The sequence below is a fragment of the Pinus tabuliformis genome, chromosome 9 (assembly GCF_031772625.1).
Source record: "Pinus tabuliformis cultivar Carrire ecotype Pingquan chromosome 9, CPIR1, whole genome shotgun sequence".
NCBI classification, from domain to species: domain Eukaryota; kingdom Viridiplantae; phylum Streptophyta; class Pinopsida; order Pinales; family Pinaceae; genus Pinus; species Pinus tabuliformis.
In genome coordinates, this window is record NC_142307.1 from 128053431 (window position 1) to 128077973 (window position 24543).

General features: G+C 37.7%; 1 pseudogene; it reads right to left on the bottom strand.

The window, feature by feature from the left end:
• Positions 1-2006: 2006 nt before the first annotated feature.
• The window catches only part of LOC149147427 (pre-mRNA-processing-splicing factor 8A-like), a 65868-nt pseudogene continuing 43331 nt past the window's right edge, over positions 2007-24543 (bottom strand).

The following is a 24543-nucleotide window of genomic DNA, read 5'->3' on the forward strand; positions in this document are numbered from 1 at the left end:
TTCATAGATTTATTTACATCTTTTTTTTGAAAAACATTTCATAGATTTCGTTACAATTTCATTTCAAAGTATTTCATTTTAAAGCATGAGTGATTCCTTTGTAGTTTTGTTTAGAGCATTTCATTTCAAAATAGTTTTATTTCAAAGTATGAGTGATTGATAATGAGAAGATGTATGGTTTTCATTTTAACTAGAGGTCATTTTCATTTTAGTTTTTATGCAAAGGATTGTTAGAACATTAGATGAATACTTTTGCTTTTAGAGATTAAATTTGTGTTGCAATAGATTAGTTAATTTTTTCTTAATTCAATAAGACAACGTAAATTTTCTTTAGTTTCATTTTACAAGTGTAAAGAGCATTTTTTATTTCATTAGAAAGGAGTGAGCAAGAATGTAATTGAGATTGAATATGTTAAATTCATTTGCTTTAAAAAGTAAAATAAAAACACAAAATACCTTAGAAATAATTTTCAATAACTCAATCATACAATTTGAATAATTAAATGACTTCTAGCACATATAGAGCAATTGCACTTCACAAGTTTACCAACTCTGATCAATAATTTATGTAACAATTTAAGACAATTAAATTGACAAACATTTTGGCGCCTTTGCTAGGGAAGTGTATATAGGAGTCATTTTTTTCATTAAAAAAAAAAATCAATCACCTACCACCCCCACTATATCACGTGGTGTAGTAAGAGCCACACATCCACATCATGAATTCTTATTTTTGCAAGTAGAAGAAGAGGTAAAAAAGAGGTTGAAGAAATGGATGGAGATGATGACAATGAGGAAGATCCTTTTGGATTTCCCATTCAAGAAACTGATATGAATGTTCATATGAAGAACATCCCTCCATCCATACTTCCTAAATTCAAAGGTATGAGATCAAAAGACCCAGAAACCTTTCTTTTTGAATTTGAAATAATTTGTAGATCTTATGGTTACTCATTACACATTCAAAAATTGAATTTGTTTCTGACAACATTGAAGGATAAAGCTCTTAAATGGTTCATGACTTTAGGAACAAATTCTATAAGGACATGGGATGATATGAAAATAGTATTTTTGGAAAAATATAAAAATTATTGCATACACCATGACCTTAGAAATCAAATCTTTAAGATGAACCAAGAAGAAGATGAAAGCCTAGAATATTTAGTGGAGAGATTTACTTATAATACCAAAAGATCTAAATTTCATAATTTAGGATTAGACACATTAAAAACTATCCTACTAAATACTATAAGGAATGAATGGATTGATCTTCTTAACTTGGTGGGGGAAGGAGATGTCTCGCAATTGTTATTTCAAGAGATTTGTGAACTGTGCAAGAACATATCAAGAGTAAAATAAAAGTATGGAAGATCCCCTCAAGGTCCAGTTATGAAAAGAGTAAGTAATTCGGCATCAAGATTGGTAAGTCAAACTTAAGTTAAGAATTTGCTAGACATTCTTGGTAATTTAAACGAACAAATTGATATGCTAAGAATGCAAAACAAGCAAAAATTGGAGAATGTTGCTTCATTTATATTTTTCCCTAAATGTAGAAAGAAATATGTTTTGCATGAATGTCCACTTGATAACATTATATTTTGTAAAATTTTTGTAGGATCACATATTACTGAAGATTTCCCATCATTACTAGGGTTGAAGGCAGTTTACCAGAAGGATAATGGAGCGAATCAAGAAAAAGAGAAACTCTGTTATGTAGCTCCAAGAGGGCTATGGCAACCTCATCAACCCAATATGATGCAATATCCTTATGCACAATTTCAAGGTTATGCACAACAGTCTCAAGGTAATTGGAATACACCCTTGCCTTGGCAACCTTGGCCATCCCAACCTCAACACCAATCTTGGCAACAAAGTTGGAAAAGGCCCTACAGAGGAAATCCACCATATCCTCAATCTTTTCCTCACTATCCTCAATACCAACATCAATGTTATCCATACCATTCACCTCCACCACAACATCAATATCACCCTTAGTTGATCATAATTCAACCTTTCCCATTACCACCCACACAAGCACCCCAAAAATCCATTCCCACTCCACTACCTACACAACCATTTCATATCCCCAACAATAAAACACCTCAATCCACTTACAATGTTGAGGTATTGAAAAATGATTCACCAAATTCCATTGAAGAACAACAACCAGAAGAACGAGATTCAGATAAGGTCCAAGAATCATGGATGCTTGTTGATAAAAAGTAGTTGTTGGAACATGAGATTAAAAAGTTTCATGCATGCCTATCACCCGATTTTATGAATGGGAATCACATCTTTAAAGACTTGCATGACATGATAGCAGGAAGCCAAGGAAGACAAGATTACATTGAATCTTGGTTCAAGACAGTCATTAGATCCAAGTATTCCATTCTTTAGTATCTTCTAACATCATCTCAATCTAGACAGTTGATCTCTCATATACTGTACATATCAAAGAGTATATCTCAAACCTGCATATGATTATATTTATCATCTTATTACACACATGGTTCCATTGGAAGTATTCATATACTTGAATGAGATTTATTTTTCAAGTAGAGTAGGACATAAAAAAAACAAAAATAAAAATAAAGAGAAAAATAAGTCCTATTGTGAAAACTAGATTACTCGCACAATTGGACATGAGCTTTGCTTGAAAACTAGGCAACTGGAGAGAAAAGTTGACAATAAGTTCTGTAACTTTATGATCGTTTCAATATTTTATTATGGTCCTTCAAATCATTTTTGGTTCTATGCTCGAGTTAGCTAATGTGGGATTCCTTAATGCCCACCTTCCAACAGATCTTGTCCCATCGACCTCAAGATCAGAGATTATTTGGAGTGCCTTGGAACTTTCATACATCAATGGAAAGCCTCCTCGCTGACAACAATGGGAATACAACAATGTCTCTTGATTTTCAGATCTTGCAAGTGACTCGACTTCAACACATTCATTCGTCCCTGTCAAGATGCACTCAGGTACCTTGACACTCATTTACATTATTGGTGAGTTGTCTCACATTGGTTAATGATTTTCATTAATGATCGGTAATCCAATGATTTCTTTCCATGCTCGACTTCGGCACATTCATTCGCATGGTAAGAATTGTACCATGATTTTTGGTTTTGGATGAAGACTAATGGTTTTATGGAATCAACAACAACTTGCAGCAATATATTTTATTGGTTTCTTGTAGCAGCATGTTCATCTTGTTTTTCAACAACACCATGATGGCACCATTACAATACTTTTTCATTCATTTCATTTTCAAGAAAAACAATAAAATTGGGCCTATTTCAGTCAATATGCATTATGTTTCATGGTTTCTACTTCAGCATGCAATACACAATCCAAATCAGCAATTCAAACTCGAAGAAAACAACTTTGCAAAAATTGACATTTTCTGCAACAACTACAAAAAGTTGCAGTTTCTGCAGCTATTGCTGTAACAACCTGTTTTTGCTGTAGCAACTTTTTCTAGAGGCAATTTTGGCACAAATATTACAGGAGATTGGAGAAGAAATAAAAAATTCTAGGCTTCTAGATTTTCTCATAATATGGTAAATTGAGTAAGATAAAGGCAGATTTCCAAAAAAATGCAATTTTCCAAGACTTTTAGGAGGGTTTTTAAGGTGAATTTTCATTTTTCACCATTATGGACAGATTGATGAGTGCCAGTATTGCAGAAAGGATGTTGCAACCCCTAGGGCTACCAACTTTACTTCATCAACCCAGGGTTTGTACAAACTTGGAAGTGACAGTGCTATATACATAAATAGATGTAATGGTCTACTCTTGTCACTATTCAACTGGGGCGATAGACCACTAGGGTTTCTCAAACTAGTCTTCTATTGACTAGAAGAAGTTTGACTACCAACTAGAGAAGGGAAAATTATCCTAAATGGAAGAAAATAAATGCTTCCTATTTTAAGGAATGAAAGACTGAATTGGAAGATGCTTGTAAAGTAACATGAAATCCTCTATCTACTCATTGACACATTTTGCTTGAAAAAGAACCCTAGTTTAACCCTATTTTTCACATGTGATGATTTAAACTAACTGATCATGGAATATGATCTAGGGAGTATTAACTATTGCATGTGTGTGCTAATTAAGAAATAAAAATAACTCTTTTTATTTATCTTTTCATTTTATGAATGAAAATGCTAATCTTTCCTTGTTCTTTAGCAAGGGAGGTAGGTATGGAGGAAGAGGGTTAATGGTCTTGATGGCATGGAGTTCAAGTAGAGGCCTAATCCTAGCTTGAGTGATGATTTTGCTCAATTCGGGCTCAAACCAGGCCACTACAGGATTTACTACAGGAAAACTACAAGATGTCCTAGTTCTCCTACAGGATCTCGTGTTTTATTACAGGAACATGCCAAAAGCTTAGGAAGTGGTTTAGAAGGTGGAATGAAGCTTGGGAAAGGTAGATAATGGGAGAATAAGACATGGAGGGGGTGAACACTACCCAAATATCAATCAAGTGCTTCAATATGGTTGGATTTGCTCAATGGAAATATAAATTTTTGCTTATAAAACAAGAATTTAGATTGAGATTTTAGTGGATTTTGGCGACATGGGTGGATAAGGCTTGGATGAGGCAAACAAGATGAGGTCTCCCTACAATGTAGAATATTCTTCACAAATACACATTCTTGTCTACATCTATACACTAATTCATTGATGCATAGGAAATATTTATTAAATGGAAGAAAACAGAGCTATTAACATCTAATGGCTAGGTGCATGAATGGGAGTGCTTTGAAACCAATAAAAAACCTAAGAGATCAGAAATGACAATTGCAACTTATCTTAAGAAACTTAAAGATAATGACCTACTCATAAAAAAACCCTAGATTATGCATAAAAGAAAGAATTTTGTTTTTGGGCTATATGAAAGTGTCCCTCAAGTCATGATCCCAAAAGGGAGAGATGAGGTGAAAACCACTATCGCCAGTCTTTCTGGAATGTATTTTTTCACTATGATGCTACTATTCTAAGTATCCACAAATGGAAGAAAACTAATTAATCATACCAATACTTGCAAATTAACAACACCAAAATTAGTTGAGAAGCTAACTATGAATGTAATCGAAGCATACATCTAAAAAAAGAGGAACCTTTGCTGCTAGGGTTGGGCCCTAACCCAAGAGATTCAGTCCTTTGAGTCAACTCAGTGCTAGATCAAGGGAATGCTTCTCATTTTCATTAAAATATAAAAAGTACACAATAGTGATCAGTCACAATGTTCAACTCGAAAATGATTCTTGGCTACAATAAACAAAAATCTGAATCATAATGAGGCTCTAGGCCTTCTTATTTATACAACTGAAGTTACCAACAACTTCCTTAAGTTTAGGGAGGCTTGGTTCCCAATCTTGAGATCAAATGGTCTTTGTTAATGATCCAAGAATTGTTCATTTGTGTAATGTAAAGGAGGTTGCATCTCTCACCCCACTAGTCTGATCAATATTGGGTTCTTCAAGAAAGAGTTATGTCAAATCTCCTATGATGACTTGATTATAGACTGGTTCAGTAGAGCGAACTTTCACGAAGTGCCATGTGTCATAGTTTAAGCCTTCAGAGTTGAAAATAATACATAAAAATGTAGAGTCTGTCCTCTTTCTGTAACTTCTTACAGAATTTTAATCTAATGCTCAAAAGAGAAAGTTATGACAATTTTCCCAAGGTCCCCTATATGGGATGTAATTTAGGAGCCTGCAGAAACCCTAAAGGTCTTGGACCATATATCCAAAAATATAGGGAAACAAGATTTTAAATTCGACCTCGAGCTTCACCAAGATTGCGGCTCAAATGGGTTTTAATTTCAGAGTCTGAACCTTTGTAGAAAACAAATTATAGTGAAAATGCCACGATGACCTATTTGAAATGGAATTTGGAGCTTGCAAAAACCCTAACTTCCTTAGATCATATCTCCGAAAATGTAGCGATACAAGATATAAAATTTGGACACAAGGTTTAGATTCATTTTGGCTGAATTGAGTTTTTTTTTCTTCTGAAACTTTGTAGTGAAAATGCCACGATGACTTGTTTGGAGCAGTGAAAACTTAGAATCCAAAGCCCTAATACCAAATGTTAATGATCCAAGAATTGTTCATTTGTGTAATGTAAAGGAGGTTGCCCCCTCGAAGAGGCTTATTTCTAAGGCGTTGATCTATCTTTTATATTTTTTGTGAGCTGGTTTCATAACAGTCTTCAACTGTCATTGGTTTGGTTGCCAATGATCATAATGGCTTGGTTGCTTGCAACTCTGAGCTAATGAGATTTAATGGAGAATATTCGAGTGAGTGAGGAGTTGAGGGAGATCCCATCTCCTAAAATCCCTCTTTCTTGCCTCCTTAGAGTTCTTGCACTTTAATTAGCCAAAATTTTCTCCAAAACCTGCAATTAATGCACATTAGACCACTAGACATGATATATCATATTTACCCTTCTCATTAAGCAAAATATAACAAAACATGTAAAGAATTATGAGAAAAGTTGATTTTAGTAAGTTGGGGAGTTGTATTAAGGTCCATATAATATACCCATTGATGAGCCTCATCGTCAGCCTCCTACTGAAGGTGTTTCCCATCCTCTGAGCAACTCAATATATGTCCATGTCTTTCATTGCTTTGGTGGCCTCCCTGACATTCTAAGCTTTTGCTGTAGTCTCCTCCTCTTTTGGATAAAACCTTGCATGCTTCTCTGTCTCCTCCCACTGCATTCTTTGTTCTTCCTCTTTTCTCCCTTCTAGCATACCCAAAAGAAATGGTGGACTGAGTTTCAAACCAATCCAGTTGACTTTAAGTCTCTCCAATGCTTGCTTATACATTGGGGTCCTTTCTAGTGCATCCCTCACTATGTCAAGAGAATGATATTCCCTAATATTTAGGCTGTAGGGCAAGGTGTTCCAACTCCTTTGGTAGGTTTGCTGGCTCTCATCCCCTAGCAATATCAACATGTCCTCAAAATGAGCGACTGCTTGCTCTTGTGCAGCTAGGTATCTTCGTGCTAGATGGGGATCATTTGTAATGAGGTTGTGGGTGCTGATGACTACCATGGAGTTGGGTTGTTCTGCTTTTATGAAAAGGGGTTCTATTTATTCTCTTGCGATTACCCTTTTTACTTATGTAGCTATGGCCTTCTCATGATTCATACATGATGCCAAGGCCATGAGTTGTAAGTCCTCTAACATTGGATTGGGGTCCCACACATTCAAATCTGTTAGGGCCAAGTTATGTAGGTAGAATTAAGATATCTTGGCCTGGTCCTCCAGGGTTATTTGGTCACAGAGGTCAATGAACTTCATGTATTCTTGGAAAGGCATAGTTCCTCTTTGTGCAAGGATTTTTGTCTAGAACTGCAACCATTGTTCTTTGAAGTATAAGGCATATCATTTGGCTGGCATCCTACATTGGAGTTCCTCCCTAGATAGACTTGCCATAGTTTCCAATTGGCCCTCTTTCTCCTGTAGTTTCTTCCTTAGCCATGTGTTCTCATCCTGTAGTTGAGATTTCATCATTCTTTCCCTGTCCCTTATGCTACTCAACTCTTTGCCCATTTCTAGAAGCTTCTCTTCCATATGGCCTACATTCTCCACACCTTTTGCTTTAACAATTTTCATCCAAAGATGTGACCTTGCTCTCTCCTTTTCATGTTCAAAGAATAGAGGGATGGAAAATTTTTGTGGTATCACTCTGCGCTCCTCAATGAGTCAGTAATAGGAGTTTAGGTTTGGATGTGGGATAGGTTCCTTCAACTCCTAGGAATCTTCCTTTATTGTTTCTTGAGTAATCACTGCCTCTTTTCCTTCCTTTTTCCCTTTCAGTCCTTCCTGATATTTTTTCTATGTTTCCTGTAGTTTTTACAAGGTTTCCTGTAGGACTATCTTTGCTTCCTATAGGCATGTCTGTGTTTCCTGTAGGAGACCTTTCCCTTTTTGAAAAGGGGTCAAAGGTTCTTTAACTTGTTTTGATTAGGTTGACCTGGTGACAAGCCTCCTAACATAGGTGATTGATGACCTTGGGGAAGCTTGTTTTGATGTTCCTTCTTCATCTCTCTTTCTTAGAGGGACTAACTTTTTTGTTATTTTAGTGAGTCTTCTATGATAATGGGAATCTTGGTATGGGTTTGAGGTCTCCCTTGTTTTATCTTGGTGCTCTTCCTTGCTTTGAAGTAAAGGGGAGTCTGCCTCTACCTCTTTCCTCTTGATTTGTTAGGTGTACTTAGGGCAATTAAAGCAGCTGCTACCTCCTTCTATGTGGGCTCTGGAGACACCCTTAGAGATTCATCTTCTTCCCTGCTCTATATTTAAGGACTTTGTTCATCTTTTTGTTCTTCATCCTTTGTCTCATCTATTTTTTCCTCCTCTTCTTCATTCTCTTCTTCCTCTTCTTCATGTTCTTCTTCTTCAGGGTGTTCTTATTCTTCCTCTTCTTTAGGCTATTGTTCTTCTTCTTCAAGCTCTTCTCCCTCTTCTTCCTTGTTGACACCTAATCCTTGTGATTGGGTGAATTTATGTAAATAGATAAATTAGAAATATGAACAGTCATCGGGAGATGAACTGAACAGTCTCTCCCTTTTGTATATAATGAAGACCTACCTGATGGAAGAAACACACGAATCATTTTTTGCCTTATGGAGTTACTGCCTGGCCTGACATGGTATCAGAGCCAGCTCCTTTTTAGCTCTTATGTCCCTTGTAACTCCCTTGTCTGCTCTCCATATAGCTGCGCTGCTCCTCCATATAATTAACTGCTTCTGACACTGCCTATGCCCTCTATTTGCCATATTCCATATATTTAGACCTGTCCCCTCCACTGTCGCTGCCAGGTCTAAACACTGCTTTACCTGCGCTCTCTGGACTATCCATAAACATTTCATAAAAGGCGTTGTCCATGTTGCCCCTCCCCTATCTAATGACTGTGGTGCCTCCACGCAGGACTGTCCATACAATGACTGTGCTTGAAATGATCCTTTCGTGGAATAAAAGCACTGTCCTAAGATCCCTTTAGCGAATACTTCGGCGGAAGTAAGCTGGGTGAAGTGCTGTGTGTTAAATTTTTTTGAAGGGCATGCGATTCTGCTTCAAAACAGTGTCACATGTATTCATTAAGGTACTCTATTTTGTTGGCCTTCTTAGTATTCACATTGCGCAGCAAATGTTGTTGGGTATCAGAGGAGCTCTTCGTCCACAGTCTAATATGTTGAAATAATGCTTTTGTATTATATTCGATATCCATTGTGACCTGACACCATCTCCATCCTGTATTTCTCCTTGTCTCATGTAAAGAGGGCCAGAAACTCTTGCGTCCTGCTATTGATGACATCGATCTCATACAGTGTAACACAATGCACCACTTCTTTGCGTTTATGTAGCTCTCCATCTCCATCCCGTATTATACCATTATCCATTTCGAATCTGATTGCAGGTGCTCACTATCTCTGCGGTGTCTATAGAACCAACGACACATCAATGGAGGCTCGATTACTAGTGGATATTATAGTCTCTTTGCTTGACGGACAATATTTGAAGAAATGGAATTTCTCTCTAAAATCGAATCTGTTCTTAATGACCTGCATGCGGCCTCTTGAAGATCTCAACGTTGGGTTATAATTGGGTTTCGCTCTTCATTTTGAAATTAAAATTGGGGTTGTGGCATTTCGCCATAGGGCTCTTAAATTAAAACATTTGCACCTGCAAGACACTTCAATATTGCTAGGACATACACATGGGCAATACTATAATGTTTACATATGTTTGTAGCTCTTCCTGTGGATGTCTTGTTGATACTTGAAGTAAAAAAAGATGAAATCTAGTTTTCGTCCAAAAAATAAAAAGGAAGAAGAAACACATTTATATTTTGAATAGTGCGGCCGATATATATCTCTGGGGTATTGACATTTGCTGTCTAGTCACATCAGAACTATATTTTTTTTCCATTAAGAGTAAAAGTTTTGCAGCAGAAGTTTTTTTTCTACAGTATGTATTCAATCATATCCATGGTGGGAATAGTTCTCACTGGCAAGGAGAACTATCCTGAATGGTCCCGGATGATAAAACACACCCTCGTTTTCAATGAGTTGTGGAAAGGAGTGTGTGTCGGAGACGAAGACAATGAACCAGTACAGCCTACCTCAGAAAAATAGCTCGTCATTTGGGAAAACAAGAACAACAAAGCTTATGCATTAATCACAACATCTGTAAATGAAGAGGTGAGTCACCATATTTATTCATATTCAACTACCTTTGAAGCCTTACAAAAGCTGAAAGAACTCTATGACTCATATTCTGCACTTGAAGTTGTTCAACTCATGATTAAACTCTTCACTCTTGAATTGCAAAATAATGATCCTCTTGCTCTTGCATCTGAAGTAAAGTCTATAATTCATGATATCAAATCCACTAAGGTTGAATTGGATATTCCTCTTATTGCTTTTCTCAAGGCACTTTATCCTACTTACTCCAATTATCTTGAGTCATTGCAAGCAAATGGAAATCTCAAAGATATAACCTTTGACTCTCTTGTGAAAAAGTTTGCTAAAAGAGAGAAAGCTTTTGGAAAGAAGACAACCCTTGAATCTTCTGAAGAGGTTGTGTGCCTTGCTCATAAAGAAAAGCATCCTACTCAAGATTCTTCAAGAGGAAGAGGAGGTCAAATAGGAAGAGGAAGATATTTCAAAGGTGGGGGGGCAGACATTCACAAGGAGAAAAGGCAGATTTACACTGCATTCACTGCAAAAGAAATGGATCACATGATGCCTCTACATGCAAGCTACCATGGGACAAAATTGAGCAGAAAAGAAACAAATAGAAAGGTAAAATTGATGATATAGACAAAGGTAAAGCACCTAAATATGCTCACTATGTTGTGGCACAATGTAACATTGGAGTAAATGAAGATTTGTTTAATGCTTCACTTGCTTCTTGGAAAAATGATTGGTTGCTTGATTCAGGAGAAACCTACCACATGACTCATAGAAAATATTTTTTTGAAGATTTCACTGACAATGTTGATGGAGTAGTATACTTTGCAGACCAATCAAAAGTCAAGCCATCAGGGCTTGGCACAATCAGGCTTAAACTGCTTGGTCTTCCAGACTTTCTTCTGCATCATGTTCTATATCTCCCACAAATCAAGAGAAACTTGTTGTCCTTGGTCCACATCCACCAGCAAGGTCACTCCATTCATATGTTTGATGGCAAGATTGAGGTAAGAAAAGCATCTGACCACTCACTTGTCATGAGGGGAATAGAAGAAGAAAGGCTTCTCAAGCTGCAAGGAACCTCTGCTCGTGCACAACATTTCTCATACAATTCTTATCATGAAGAAGGTACACTTCCATCAAGTTTATTATGGCATGCCAGATTTGGACATTTGAACTATGACAGTCTCCACTTGTTGAAGAAAAATGGTGTTGCTGGTTTACCTACAATTCCTAGGAAACTTAAGCAATGTGATGCTTGCATTCTAGGAAAGCATAGCAAACAATCTTTTCATGATTCACATTCAAGAGCACATAGAAAACTTGAACTCATTCATTCAGATTTATGTGGTCCAATGCCTATTCCTTTTGCAAATGGAAATAAATATATAATGACATTTATTGATGACTACACCAGAATGTGTTGGTTTTATTTATTGAAGAACAAATCTAATGCTTTTCAAACATTCAAGAATTTTAATAAATGGATTGAAAATGATGCACAATCTCATATTGGGTCTATTCGCACCGATAATGGAAAAGAATACACATCAAATGAATTTGAAAACTATCTTCGCCAACATGGGATCAAACATCAAACAATTGTGCCTTATAATCCCCAACAGAATGGTGTAGCTGAAAGAATGAATAAGACAATCTTAAATATGGTACGATCCATGCTCTTCTTCAAAAATGTAAAGATAATGTTTTGGGCTGATGCTGTTCTATGTGCTGCATATATAAAAAATAGATGTCCATCTAATGCTATAAGAAACAAGACTCCATATGAAATGTGGTATGGACATGTTCCTTCAATAGAGCATCTTAGGGTCTTTGGTTCCACCTGTTATGCCTTGATACCAAAGGTACATAGAAACAAACTTGGTGCTAGAAGTCGTAAGTGTATCTTTCTGGGGTATTGAAACACCTCCAAAGCATATCGCCTCTATGATGAAGTAAATAAGAAGTTTGTTGTATCTAGAGATGTAATTTTTCTTGAATCATCCAAAACTGACAATGTTGTTGAGCGACAACTTGATCGCTTGGATAGATTCGCAAAAGCAAAATCATTTCAAGAATTTGATAATCAGATTCCACATCTTGAAGGGGGGATTCCTATACTAGATCAACATGTGGAATCTTCTTCTGAGGAACATTTTCCCCCACATGAAACTCCAACAACAGATGATGCTTTAAGTGATGTGATTGATAGAATTGGGAGACTCAATCTTGATTCAGTCCCAACTCAATCAATGGAGTAGCCTGGACCATCTGAGAAAGGTCCCCCAAAGTGGCTGACAAAGACACTTGAAAGTGTTCATCCTGATGAAGTTGGAAAGATAGGAACCAGAAATTCAAACCGACAAAATGGAGGTGATGTAGATGACTCTAATTCACCTGTTGATATGGATGTTTCTAATGATTGTGAATTGAACTTGTCTATAGGTTTTGAACCAAATTCCTTCAAAGAAGCTGCTTCTCATGATGAATGGAAAGAAGCGATGCAAAAGGAGTATGATGCCCTCATAAAGAACGACACTTGGAAGCTAGTTGATCCTCCATTAGGAACCAAACCAATTAGCTGCAAGTGGGTCTACAAGAACAAGTATAAATCTGATGGCTCACTTTACAAGAACAAATCTAGGCTTGTGGCAAAAGGTTTTGCACAGAAGGAATGGGTCGATTATGAGGAGACTTTTTCCCCCACAGCAAAATGGGCTACCATTTGGACACTCTTTGCACTAGCAGCTCAGAACGGTTGGAAAGTCCATCAAATGGATGTAAAAAATGCTTTCTTGAATGGAGATCTAAAAGAGAATGTTTTTATTTCCCAGCCTAAAGGATTTGATGCAAAAGGACATGAACATAAATTATGCAAGCTTGTGAAGTCCTTGTATGGCCTCAAACAAGCACCGCGAGCTTGGTATGAAAAACTAATTGAGCATCTTCTGAAACTCATTTTCAAACATTTTGATCTTGATGATGCAACTTTGTTTGTCAAGAAAGTTGGAAAAACAGTTGTATATCTTGTGGTATATGTAGATGATCTTTTGATGACAGGGAACAATGAAAAATACATTGTATCCATAAAGAAGGAATTGGGGAAAAGTTTTGAAATGACTTATTTGGGCTATGTTCATTACTATCTTGGCATTGAAGTAACCCAACATCCAAAGTCCATTTTGCTTTCTCAAAATAAATACATTGGAGATTTTTTGAACAAGTTTGACATGATAGAGTGCAATCCTCTTACTACTCCAATGGAACAAAAATTAAAGCTCACATCTATTGAAGGAAAAGAATTTGAGGATGCAACAGAGTATGGACAACTTGTAGGAAGTCTCAACTACCTAACTACTACCAGACCAGACATTTCGTTTGCTGTTGGAATCCTCTCTACGTTTATGCAAAATCCTTGTGAGGGACATTGGTCTACTGCAAAAAGAATTCTAAGGTACTTGAAGGGAACTCAAGACATTGGAATGAAGTATACAGAGGTGGACGACTTCAACTTGATTGGATACTCTGAGTCAGACTTCGATGGAGACAAAGAAAATGGGTTATCAACTTCAGGATATGCTATGAGTCTTGGATCAGGAGCTGTCTCGTGGAGATCACGCAAACAATCAGTTCCAGTAGATTCCACAACAGAAGCAGAATACATGGAAACAGCTGAAGCAACAAAATAAATTGTGTGGCTCAGGAAAATTCTTGAATATTTGCAGGTAAAACAAGTACAATCAACTCCACTCATGATTGAAAATGCCTCTGCAATAAAGTTGGCCAAGAACCCAAAATTCCATGATCGAACAAAGCACATCAATACTAAATATCATTTGATTTGACATCATGTTGAGGCCAAAACAATCCATCTCCATCATTGTTCCACAAATGAGAAAATTGCAGACATCTTCACCAAAGAGCTTGGAAGAGAAAAGCTTGAACGATTCAGAATGATGCTTGGACTCACCAACATCCCTTCAGATTAAGGGGGGAATGTTGACACCTAATCCTTGTGAGTGGGTGAATTTATGTAAATAGATAAATTAGAAATATGAATAGTCATTGGGAGATGAACTGAACAATGTCTCCCTCGTGTATATAATGAAGACCTACCTGATGGAATGAAACACACTAATCATTTTTTGCCTTATGGAGTTACTGCCTAGCCTGAAATTCCTCACTAGAAGTAGGGTTTCTTTCATACTCAATGGCTTGAATTTCATTTTCTTCATTCATGTTTGCAAAAGTTGACCACATAATAGGGATTCTCAAATTAATTAGAGCATCTTCTAGGATCAGTTTGATCAACCCATGATGTGCCAGCTTTTGATGTTTTACTTCTTGTACCTTGATGCTCATGTCTATCATTGATTGTAACAAAAAGTAAGGCACACTAAGTCTTCTATGAGGAGGTATATCTTCTCCAAATTTCAGCTCATGGAGGAGTCTAAACTGGTACCCATAGACTATACTAAGTCTACCCTCACAGGAAATATACTTGATGATGTGATAACTTACTTCATTCTAAGGATATGTAATTATTTCCCTTCTAACCCCACTTTTTTCTTCAATTGGTTCTTCTCCTTCTAAGAAAAAGGCCTTCATGGAAAGAGTGCTACTAGTTTTGTCCTCTTTTCTCCACTACAACCTTAGAGGAAGTGTAGTGATCCTGCTAATTTTCTTAGGGGTAATTGTTGCTGACAAACCCCTCACTACAGCAGTGGCACAAGCTCTAGCTAGAGGTATGAGTGACATTGAAAATTACCTAGCTGCATCATCATCAAATCCCCTAAATAGCTCAAAGAATCCCATCCATTGATTCCTTGTAAAGATTTCTACCACAGGAGGATGTTGGTGTATTCTGGTTGTTCTTGTGGGCTCCCTTTTGTTGAAACCCTCTGTCATATTTTCTCTCCGTCAACTTGTTTATATGAGGTTTGGGTGGCTATATCTTAAGAACTTCTCTAGGTGATGAAGGTTTAGAGTTTACCCTACACAATCTTCCAAAAAATTCTATCTATCTCTATGCACACTGTAAATACTTAAAAGAAATGACAATTTCTTTCCTTTTTCTATTTACAAATGAAAGCACAAAGGATATGGCACCTACCTTCCTCTGCAATGCTCTGGTGATGAGAATTATTGAATTGCTGGCTGTAGGCACCCACTTACATCATTTGTGACAATTATCCCTATTTCCTATAGCTTTCATGTAGTTTCATGTAGGTGCTCACTGTTTCCTGTAGTTTTTTGTGTTTCATGTAGGTGCTCACTACAGGTAGATCAAGACTAAATTTTCCTTTCGATGACTCCTTGGGGTTATCTCCGCTTTCAAATTTCGAAATAAACAATACCTTTCATGGAAGTCAATGGATATTTATATTGATGGACGATTTTGTTGAGTGATGTGATGGCTGGCCGAGTACGTATTTCTCCTTTTGGACCATTGGTCCCACTACTAGTTAATCATGCCACCCTTCCTTGTAATCATCACCCACTTATATTTACTGTAACTTGACCACATTTCTGATTTGTTCCCCTTTGATGTTACCTTTCCATGTGTCCAGTTGACTAACACTTTACTTTTCGTTATCGAACCAAGGGTGGCCAAGTTAACTGGCCACCCTCGCTTATAAAATCAACTTCCTACATATTCCTACAGTTTAATCATATTCGTACTTATGAGGGAGTCTTGGTGAGGTGACATACTGTTTGGTCCTTTTCTTTGTTGATGCATGCTAGAGAGTGGTATTGATGTGCTTCTCATGACCCAAGTACATCTTCTTGATTGCCTTTTTCTTTTTTGTTGATCTTATTTTGTTGATGGGTTGTTTTCTTGATGATGTGCAGATACTGGCTTCCTCTGTTGTTGCTGATCTCTAGAGGAGTTTCATTGTGTCTATAGTTATCCTTCTCCTATTTCAATGGTGGTGCTGAAGGTTAGGCTTGTAGTTGTTGTTTCTTCAGAATAGATTGCTATAGGATATCCTACAAGGAAAACTATAGGATGTCCTGTAGCTGCCCCTTTTTTGAATTTTTGTGTCATTTCTCTGCTTGGAGGGTGAATAGGCATTGGAATGAGTGGAAGGTGTGGATATGTAGTGGGAGGTGAGGTAGGCTGCTGGTGGCATGCTCATTGGATGTTCTTTTCTCTTTTTTCATCATTATTTATTTATTTATTTATAACTTGAGTTTTTTTTTTATGGACACAAGGGGTGACATGGTCATGAAGGGTGTTGGATGAGATGTGAATTCAATGGAATTTTTTTCAATCCCAAAATAGGCCTGTATCATAATTTTTCCATCGGACTTCCTTTCTTGTAACTTTTCAAGACTTCCTGTAGTACTACAGGAAACTCCTGTAGTACTACAAGAAATCTTGTAGAAATCACATAATTTCTTGAAATTGAAATTTTTATGTTGCTAGAGATGAGTATGGATGCAGGAACATGGGGATTATGGAGGATATGAAATGGGTGAAGAAAAAAATGGGGTTTTGTAGGGCTTGGTACCCTCTGTTATCTGTGTTCATTATCTTCTTGCAAACCTGCAAAAAACAAAATTGTTATGAGTGGGCAAGTTTGAGGTCCCTGCCATTATTTTTGAGCTTTTCCTCTTTTTTTTTAAAGACAATTAGGTTTCCTCAAAGGAGGTTTTCATATAGGATTTCTACCCTGGGCACCTCAAAAGAGGTTTTCACCTAGAGGTCTTTTATTTATTTATTTATATTTTCAATTTTTTTTAAACACTCTTGGGCTGCGCCAAAGAGGTTTTCAACATAAGAGTGGGACTCAGGTGCCTCATGGAGGTTCTCACCTGGTTCTCTTTATTTTTTTATTTTTTATTTTTCAAAACTTCAACAGACCTCAAGAACCTGGTGAGGTGGAAGCTGAGACTCCTTCAATCACCATCATTTCCTTGTTGATGCTACTGATGAACTCCTCCTTTGACAAAGGATTTTTGTAGACTTTTAACTTGTACCCATTGACAAGCAAAGGGATAATTTCTTCATCGATGGTTCTTTCGGAATAATGCCATTATCATGGCACTTTGCTATCACATATGATCCCAAACATCTGGTCATCAACTTTCCTTTGAAATCTTTATACCAAGAGTCATACAGTAGGGCCTAATTGCCTTCTTGAAACAATCTGTCTCTGATATTCTTGTCATGCCATATTTTTCTTTGTGCTTGAGCCACTTCTGTGTGCAGGAGGGCCTACATCCTAAATTCATCTAACCCATTTAGCTGGAGAAATATCTCTTTTTTTGCCCTTGTGACATTTAGATCTAATTGTGCTGCTATCCTTAAGAAGTTGTATTCAAATTCAATGGACAACAGAGCCTTATTCCCATAAAACAAATCATAAGGGGTGAAGCCATTGGTGGTCTTCCAACTAGTATTGTAGGTCCAAGTGGCCTTTGCCAGTCTGTATACCCAACCCTTCCTACTGTTGCTAACCACTTTGGTCAGAATGATTTCCAATGCTCGGTTGGCGACTTCTACTTGTCCATTAGCCTGAGGGTGGTAAGGAGTGGACTTTATGTGCTTGATCTTATGTTGGCTTAACAAATTCTCAATCATGTCTGAGCTGAAATGACTGCCTTGATTAGTAACCAGTTCTCTAGGGTATCCAAACTTGTAAAACACATTTTCCCTCAAGAATTAAACCACTTTTTCTTCTATGTCTACCTTGATAGCTATGGCTTCAACCCACTTTGTTAAGTAGTCGATGCACAAAATGATGTACTTTTTCTCTCTGGATGGAGGATCAATGGGCCCAATGAAATCTAGGCCCCACTTGTCAAGTGGCTCGAAAGTCACTTGAGGTTACAAAGGCATTTCATCCCCTGAGGTAGGTTTCCCCATCCTTTGGCACCGATCACACTGGCTGGTGTACCTTCTTGCATCTTGGTGGAGAGTGGGCCAATAATAGCTAGCTTGTAGTACTTTGAATGTTGTCCTTTTTGCTGCAAAGTGACCTCCACAAGGCCCATCATGACGTACTAGAAGGATGTCAAAAAATTCTTCCTCCCTAACACATTTTTTCAAAATTTAATTTGGGCCCAACTTGAAGAGATTTCCCCCAATCCAAGTGAATGGGACGTTTTTCCTTATGATTTTTCTCTTCTCGTTGGAAGAAAAATTTGGAGGGAACTATGCAGATACTAAGTAGTTGGATATTTCATCAAACCATGGAGAGATAATTGAAATGGCAAATAAATTCTCATCTGGCAGCTGGTCATCAACCATTCCTTCCTCATTTGCAAGCAAAGTCAATTTGGACAAAAAATCTGCAACTACATTTTCTTTGCCAGGCTTATCAATAATAGTTAGATCAAATTGTTGTAACAAAAGTAACCCTGTAATAATTCGAGCATTCACATCAGGTTTGTTCATAAAATATTTAATGGCAACATGATCAATATGTACAAATGTCTGGTAACCAATAATGTAATGTCTAAATTTATTCAATGAATAGACAACAACTAGGATCTCTTTTTTAGTCACTGTGTAGTTTAACTCGGCTTTGGACAAATTTTTGCTGATGAAGTAAATGGAATAAGGTAGCTTGTCATCTATCTTGCTGAGAGCTGCTCCTATAGCTTTGTGAGAGGCATCAACATGTATGTGAAAAGGAAGAGCCCAATTAGGGCCTCAGAGAATAGGTGTAGTAGTCAACTTGTCCTTTAGGGTTTCCAGGGCCTCTTCGCAACTTTCTGACCATAAAAATTTAGAGTCTTTGGCCAATAGTCCGAACATGGGTGAGGCTACCTTGCTAACGTCTTTTATAAATATCCTATAATATCCGGCTAAGCCTAAGAAACTTCTAACATCCCTCCACTTCTGAGGAGTAGGGATCCTTTTTACGATGGCTATCTTATTTGGGTTTACTTGCATTCCTTCCTGGGATATTGAGTGACCTAGAATAGTCCCTACAATCATTAATAACTCACACTTCTCAGGACTAAGGGATAAGTTCATTTCAATGCATTTGTTTAACACCTTTCCAAATTTAGAGAGAGCCTCCAGGAAATCGCACCCATAGGGGGTGAAATCATCCATATAAATTTCCACAGAATCATGGAATAGCTCTGCGAATATGCTAAGAATTGCTCTCTGGAAAGTGGCAGGGGCATTGCATAAACCATAAGGAAGGACCCTATAAGAAAAGGTACCCCAGGGACAGGTGAAGGTGGTTTTATCCTAGTCCTCTATGCTGATCTGGATTTCATTGTAACCACTGAATCTATCCAGGAAAGAGAAGAACTTCTTTCTTGCGAGACCATCTAATACTTGGTCAATGAATGGTAGATGGAAATAGTCCTTTTTTTTGGCTTTGTTTAGCTCTCGGTAATCAAAACAGATCCTCCACTTTCCATTTTTCTTTGGAACCAAAACCAAAGGAGACACCCACTCACTATCTCAGATGGGGTAAATGAACTCTACATCCAACAACTTCTACAGTTCTTCTTTGACTATATCCTTGAGGGTTGGGTTCATTCTCCTCTGAGGTTGGCAGACTGGCTTGCAACCTTCCTTGATGTAAATGTGCTGAGTACACACCGAAGGGTGAACTCCCTTCATTTCCTTGTAATTCCAAGCAAAGGCATCCAAATGATTTCTTAGCATGTCACATAAGTCCTCTTCTTAGTGTATAGAGAAAGAGGGGTTGATTTTAAATGCTCTTTCAGAGCCAAATTGTATCATCTTGACATGAGTAGGGTTTGATTTAGCTAAGCATAGACCAATCCGAGGGTTGTCTTTGGCTTCCTTTACTAACTCCTTAAGAGACCTGGTGTTGGGGAATTGATTTTGGAGGATGTGTTCAACTAGGTCATCTTCATCATGTTGCCCCTCTCCTATAGTAGCGTTTAGGGTATAGATCAGGGAGGAGTAGACTTCATCTACTTCCTCCTCTTCTAACCATAAAGGTAAGTCGTGCTTTAGATATGGTTGAGCAGGAGGGTACAAGACCAATTGCTTCGATAGATGCCCATTTTTACTGGTCATATTCCCAGCCCTACAACTTATGTAGGCATCAACAGTGGCTAACCAAGGCCTCCCAAGGATGAGAGGATAACCATTGAAATTGGTCTTAGGTTGGAGAACTAAGAAGTCAACAGGGTATTTTCAGGAATCAATGGAGACCATCATATCATCAACAATTCCCTCAGGAACTATTGTGGATCTATCCGCAAGCTACAAGACTGTTGTGGTTTTTCTTAATGATCCCTGGAGATTCAATTTAAGCATAGTCTCCTTAGTCATCACATTGATGGTAGCCCCAAGGTCGATCAAGGTATGGGGGATAATGGTGCCATTGATGTGTACAACTACTACTGGACTTCTAGGATCTATATACTTTGGGAAAATCACTTGCCCTAGCATTAAGTCGGACAATTGTGCAATGACATTAATGGTAGGGGTGTCTTTCTTTCGCCTTCCCGGAAGTTTGAAACACTTCTTCTTGATTAAATTGTTGTAGATGGGGACATATTTGATAGCTTGGAGAAGTAGGATTTTGACACACAGAATTTTCAACTCACCTAAAAGTTCAGTCTCTTCTGGGGTGTGTTGGATAGGATGGGTTAATCTCTCAAGAAAAGGAGGTGGATTTTCTTGAGGTACACTTTCCTCTTTTTCCTCTTCATGCTCCTCAGGTGGAGATGGAGGTTGGTTATCTGGAAGAACTCTCCCAAACCTGAGGTTAATTTCATGAATTTCCACAACATAGGTAGGGTAGGATGTTTCTCCACTATAGACCTATTGTGCCTGTCTGTTGTTCAGGTTTGAATTTGGTTGGGCAGGCATCTGAGGTTGTTTAGGTGGAGCAGGGTGTAGGAGTTGTGGTTGAGATGGAGGTGGAGGCAATAGAGCTAGAGCTTGGTTGTATGGGGGCCTCCACCCTTGGGATGGTGCATTCCACTGAGGTTGTGGAGGAGCATATGGCTGAAATGGTTGGTTGGCAGATTGGGAATGGTATTGAGGTGCAAAAGACCAGGGAGAAGGTGTGGACCATGAAGGATGAGCAGGAGGGCACCAAAGGGGAATGTATGTATTTTGATTAGGGTTTTAATATGAATAGGATGCCCCTTTCATGCCTTGTTGGTATGGTCAAGGTCCTTGAGGCCTCCTTTGATTGATGTAGCAAATTTTTTCAGTCACCCCTTCGGTTCCCTGATACACAACTTTTAATCTAGGCAGGGAAGGGCACTTGTTTGTGGAGTGGTTTTCCTCACAGACTGAGCATATTTCTATAAGATTCAATGGACATTCGTTCCTAGGGTGCCTCCTGGTGCATCTAGGGAAGAAGATAACTAAGGATCTCTCTACTTCCTCCTACTTCCTCTTAAACTGCATGGTGTCCATTTGTAGAGCAAGGGTATGAAACATTTCACTCTTAAAGTCTTCCAACATGTTCCCAATTTCACTTTTTATGGATGTGTTGGAAGAGGATGAATTGGCCACAACTTGACTAGCCCTACCCTTCTTTCTAGCTTCCCTAGAATGATTCTTTAAATCTTGATATCATCATAGGGTAACTTGTAGATGTCCCCTTGTGACAACAAGGTTAGGGTTTCTAGGAGATATTCCTTGATCCCCCTAAGAAGGACTAAGTTAAGCGATTCAGGATCAAGGGTGCACTTAACCATTTTGTAGCTGAGTTGGAATCTTTCCTCATAATCTTCTAAAGACTCATCATGCCCCATGGTCATTCTAAAAATTTCCTCTTTGGTATCTTTGGACCTATATTAGTCCCTATACTTGTAGTTGAAGGCTTGTTGCATCTGAGCCCAAGTGGTGATACTATCCCCAGGTAAACCCATGAACTAATGCATGGCTACATCTTTGAGAGTGGATGGGAATAATTTCAATATTCTAATCATCATAGGTGTAATCATAATTTGTGCATATGATAGAAAACTCAAAAAAAAAAGTATCCGAGTCTTCTGAGGTGAGGCCATGGAAGTGAGGAAGAGTAGAGGGGCTTATGGTTTTCATCTTAGCATATCCATTAGTTTCTCTGATGGGAAAAGCAGCCTCAACTCTATCTTTTTCTCCCCTTTCATTTCTATTTTCAGCCATTATGTAAGTTGGTGGAATGGTCTCTTCTTCTTCCCCGATAGGCTCTTCAAAAATCTGTGGTTGTTCGCCTAAGGGGTCCTCTAGCTCATATCCACCGAAGAAGAGGGAAGGTTGGTTGTCTGATGTGGTGCAGGTATTTGGAATTTTTTTCCTAATTTGTCTCCACTCCTACATGGCGTGAAAGGAGTTTTTGTTTTTTTTTCTAGATTTTTCGTTTCTTTTTTAACTGCTTGCTGAATGGAAAGAAAATAAAACCAAATTGCAATTACCTACTGAATGAAACTAATTGCATAATGGAAAGAAAGAAGAACCAACTTGCAACTACTTGCTAAATGGAACTATTTGCAAATGAGAAAGGAAAAAGTAAAGAGAAATAAAACATAAATCACATCTACTCAGACACCTCCACGATAATGATGCCAAAAAGTGATGAGTGCCAGTATTGTAGCAAGAATTCTACAACTCCTCGGACTACCAACTTTACTTCATCAACTCGGGGTTCATACAAACTTGGAGGTGATAGTGTTGTATACACAAATAGATGTAATGGTCTACTCTTGTCACTGTTCAACTGGGGCGATAGACCACTAGGGTTTCTCAAACCAATCTTCTATTAACTAGAAGAAGTTTGACTTCCAACTGTAGAAGGGAAAATTATCCTAAATGAAAGAAAATAAATGCTGCCTATTTTAAGTAATGAAAGACTGAATTGGAAGATGCTTGTAAAGTAACATGAAATCCTCTATCTACTCATTGACACATTTTTCTTGCAAAAGAAACCTAGTTTAACCCTATTTATCACATGTGATGATTTAAACTAACTGAGCATGGAATCTGATCTAGGGAGTATTAACTGCTGCATGCATGTGCTAATTAGGAAATAAAAATAACTCTTTTTATTTATCTTTTCATTTTATGAATGCAAATGCTAATATTTCCTTGTTCTTTGGCAGGGGAGACAGGTATGAAGGAAGAGGGTTAGAATGGTCTTGATGGCATGGAGGTCAAGTAGAGGCCTAATCCTAGCTTCAATGATGATTTTGCTCAATTTGGGCTCAAAACAAGCTGCTACAGGATTTCCTACAGGAAACTACAGGATGTCCTAGTTCTCTTATAGGATCCCTTGTTTTACTATAGGAATAGGCTGAAATCTTAGGAAGTGGTTTAGAAGGTGGAATGAATCTTGGGAAAGGTAGATAGTGGGAGAATAAGGCATGGAGGGGGTGAACAACACCCAGAGCTCAAGAAAGTGCTTCAAGATGGTTGGATTTGCTCAATGGAAATGGCAATGTTTTCTTATAAGACAAAAATTTAGACTGAGATTTTAGTGGATTTTGGTGACATGGGTGGATAAAGCTTGGATGAGGCAAACGAGATGATGTCTCCCTACAATTTAGAAGCTCCTGCACAAACATATATTCTTGTTTACATCTATACACTAATTCATCTATGCATAGGAAAGATTTATTAAATGGAAGAAAACAAAGCTATTACCATCTAATGGCTAGGTGCATGAATGGAAGTTCTTTGAAACCAATACAAAACCTAAGAGATCAAAAATAAAAATTGAAACTTATCCTAAGAAACTTAAAGATAATGACCTACTCATCAAGAAACCCTAGATTATGAAGAAAAGCAAGAATTCTGTTTTTGGGCTGTATGAAAGTGTCCCTCAAGTCATGATCCCAAAAGAGAGAGATGAGGTGAAAACCACTATCTCCAGTCTTTTTGAAATGTCTTCTATCACTATGATGCTACTATTCTAACTATCCACAAATGGAAGAAAACTAATTAATCATACCAATACTTGCAAATTAACAACACCAAAATCAGTTCAACAACTAACTATGAATGTAATCTAAGCATACATATACAAAAAGAGGAACCTCTGCTACTAGGGTTGGGCCCTAACCCAAGAGATTCAATGCTCTAAGTCAACTCAGTGCTGGATAGGGAATGCTTCTCATTTTCATTAAAATACAAAAAGTACACAAGAGTGATTAGTCACAATGTTTCAACTTGAAAATGATTTTTGTCAACAATAAACAAAAATGCAAATCCTAATGAGGCTCTAGGCCTTCTTATTTATACAACTGAAGTTACCAACAACTTCCTTAAATTTAGGGAGGCTTGGCTCCCAATCTCGAGATCAATTGGTCTTCAACTGTCACTGACTTTTCTATCAATGATCTTAATGGCTTGATTTCTTGCAACTCCGAGCTGATGAGATTTGATG